Below are 3,647 nucleotides of genomic sequence, written 5' to 3'. Positions count from 1 at the left end.
TGGGTGGGGAGGGGGGAGGCATCTCCTTGTATTCTGTCCCCCAAGTCCTACAACCACTTTCCAGAAGTGCTAGAGGAGAGACACAAAAATCCATTATATAATATCTTTCCACAATACCTTTGTAGCAAGATGCTAACCTACACATGACCAACACACAAACCCTAACCCTAACCCTAACCTGAATTTGAACCTGAACCTGAGCTTTCACCTTACTCCTGGGTAGAGGCCAGGGCTGCTGCTGAACATCCTAAAAAGCACAGGGAGGCCCCCAACATGGAATTATCCATCCTCCCATGTATTAGTGCCAGGGCTGAGAAACATGGCCCTAAACTTAACCTAACCTTAATCCTAAGTTAAACCAATACTGACCCCAACTTTAGATATAACTTCAAACCTAATTTCCCACACTTAACCCTAACCTAAGCCTGCATCCACACTTAGCATCTAAACCTAACTGAAACCCCGACCCCAACCCTCGTCCTCACCTGGATCCTAATTACAAATCAAACCCCATCTGAACTCAAACCTAACAACATCTAGGTGGGCAAGGGTTGCCAAGATGAGAGAGGTGAGCCCACAACCTGGTCTCACTGGTGTTTTCCTTCGTTTTTCTTCACAGTTAGCATGTGGTGGTTCAGACCTTTCTGGATTACGCAAGTCCTCTGTTTCCGGACCCAGCATGGTACTGCTCGCGAGCCCCCTCTCCCTGGACTACTGGGTATTAAAGGAGATGAAACTCAGAGTCTGTTTAGCAGTTAACTGCTTACCAATATACCTCAGAGGATGCTGGTGGAGATGGGTAATTTTAAAAATATATATTTATATATATAGAATGCGATTTGGGGGAATATCCTAATAGTGATGCGATTTAGGTACAATATTCTTTTTTTCAATATTCTTTTAAATTAAGAATAAGTTCAAATCTGCTCCCCTACTTGATCCTTAACATATCTTGAAAGTCGATAAGTCGGGCAGTACTGTCCTCGCCTGATAAATAAGTCACAAAGGCACAGAGACGTTGGAGGCTTTGCCTAAGACACACAGCAAGGCAGCAGAAGAGCCTCTCCAGGTGGCTTGATTCAGATCTATTTTCTACAATTTACCCTGCCTGTGGTCTCAGTTACTATTATCTCCCACGTTCCCACCCCCGCCCCCCGCCCCAGCTAGTGCAGACATTCATGAATCCTCAGCATTTTTTAGAATTTGGAATGACATCAAGAGGGCATCCAGGGCTTGAGAAGAGGAAACAGAGCCAGGCACAAGTGTGAAATGAGAAGGATTCATTCAAATGCCCGAGTGTTCAATCACAAACACTGAAAGTCCTGGTTGGGGCACCAGGGTGGCTCAGTGGGTTACGTGTTGCACTCTTGGTTTCAGCTCAGGTCATGATCTCAGGGTTGTGAGATGAAGCCCATCATCGGGCTCCATGCTGACTGTGGAGCCTGCTTAAGATTCTCTCCCTCTGCTCTTCCCCACCCCGCTCACGCACTGTCGCTAAATAAATAAAACATAAATAAATAGAAGTTCAGGTCCTTGGGGCATCTGACTAGCTTGGTCAGTAGAGCACTGGCCCTTGATCTCAGAGTGGTTTAATTCTTGCCCCATGCTGGGGTAGGGATTGGGAGGGGGGGGAGTTCTAGTCCTTGAATGGGGTGGGGTGGGAGGTGGAAAGAAGGTGACCAGGTAGTAGGAGCAGGTAAAATCTCTGGAGAATGGGACCATGTGTGAAGTTGAAGGGCTGACAATGGATGGTAGAGGAACTGGTCCAGGGCCCCAGGAAGAACTAAGCACCATCCGGATCTCCCTGCGTCTTCTAGAAGGTTAGTACCTCCACCCCCGCCTCTCCCATTCATGGAACTCGGAGCGCTGCATGTACAACCCATGAGCCTTTTACAGAAGCTCCTGACAGAGCTGAGTTTACACGGGCAGGCATTAAAAAGAGAAAGCAGTGTGCTAAGGTAGCTGAGCTGTCGGGAGGGACCTGAGTGGGAGCTCTGAAGATCAAGATTGTCTAAAGCCACAGGGAAAATGCTGGAAAATTCACCTTGGCCATTGCCAGAAAGCACAATTTATGGTTTTGTTCTTTTCTTAAGCTCCCAGTTTGGCTTCAGACTCTATCTTGCGCGGACCTTTATTCCTGAATCTTGGCTAAACTCCTTTGGCTTAACCTGTTGGTCTCAAAAATCTTGGGCAATGGCATTGCTTGTCTACCTCCTCATTACCAGTGTAATTGGCTATGTACGCCTATTTGGAATAAACGTGAGGAGTATCTCTCCACTCAACGCCATTCATACAATCACAGATAACTGTGCTAAAAATCCACAGCAGAAGAAATATCAAGAAGAGACCATCTCAGCATTAAGAGATATTCCTATTCCTATTAGTGAAGGAAACCCCACATTCTTAACTTGCATCCAAAGAACTTTATGCCCAAAACTAAACTGTATGTAGACTAATCCCAAGCATTTATTAAAAGTTTTTGACTGCCTGATTTTGACCATAATTATTTTGACTATCTTTCTTAATAATACCTGATACTGAAATGTAAGAAAAAGCAAGTTGAACTTAGATTAAGTTCTGTTACTATAAATGTTCTCAAATATTGGTTGTTAGTGGATGGGATAAATAATATACTGCATTACCATTAACAAATGAAAAAAAGAAAGCAGTGAACCAGAGAAGGGGAGGGAGGAGTGGGAACCCGGAACAAGAAGGGGTTGCACGAGAAGGAGCTAGCTGGGGACTCCTAGTGACACACAGAAACCTAGGATGTTGGGAAAAACCAGACATTTAGAAATCAAATGCAGAGGACAGAGCACTGGACTAAGGCCAGAAAAATCCATGAATCTCATCTTTGATGCAGACTTTAAACAAGTCATTTCCCATAATTTCTCCATCTGGAAAATAAGATGGTTAGGCCAGAACCTCAAGCCCTTCCCAAGGTTGACATTCTAGGATTTCTGACTCCCCCAGTTAAAACCACACGGTGCGAGTCTTTTTCTAGTCCTGTTTCCCCCTCTGTGTGACTGAGCCAGCCTGGCCCTCCCCACTGGGCCCTTCTTTGCATGCTATATTGAATTTGTGTGCTGGTGGGTCGAAGGGTCTGGTTTCTTCCTGTTAGACATAAGCCTCTGAAAGATGAAAAGTGTCTGGAACTCCCAGCTCTTGGAGCCTCTGCTGCAGTGCTTCCTGGCCTCAGAGGCTCTGTGTGGTCCCCAGGCAGGGATACCTGTCCTGTCAGGTGGCATCCTCTGTCCCCAGGCTTCCCTGTCCCCCAAAGCTGCCCCTGCTCTGTCCCCAGGCCCCAGGGCTTCCCGGACCAAAGCAGAGAACATCGGGAGCCCTCCACGACCGCACAGTAATCCTTCTGGAGTTGGAGGCTCCTCCACCCCAAGGAGCTGAGGTTTTTTGATGAGGCGTTCTGGCCGTCCTGAGTAAGATGAAAAGCTGTCTTCGCAGTGGAGTGAATTCCCTCAGACCCAAAGCAGCTGCTCCTCCGTCTCCAAAAAACACAAATCCTCATGAATAAATGTCAGGCAAGAAATGAGGGCTCCTAAGAACAAAAGCAGAGTTGAAGAAGTTACTGAAAGACGTTGGGATCTTTCATCTCGCAAAATCTGTCGCTTACGTGTCGCCCCAGACGCTCC

The 3,647-nt window shown here is 46.6% G+C and overlaps 1 pseudogene; it reads left to right on the top strand.

Moving 5' to 3' along the window:
* The first annotated feature begins 2,028 nt into the window (after window positions 1-2,028).
* On the top strand, window positions 2,029-2,440 carry LOC123930215 (annotated as a pseudogene).
* Window positions 2,441-3,647: the final 1,207 nt, after the last annotated feature.

Source organism: Meles meles, chromosome 18 (genome assembly GCF_922984935.1).
Source record: "Meles meles chromosome 18, mMelMel3.1 paternal haplotype, whole genome shotgun sequence".
Taxonomy (NCBI): domain Eukaryota; kingdom Metazoa; phylum Chordata; class Mammalia; order Carnivora; family Mustelidae; genus Meles; species Meles meles.
The sequence above is the reverse complement of the archived record's forward strand: the minus strand, read 5'-3'. Positions and strand labels throughout refer to the sequence as shown.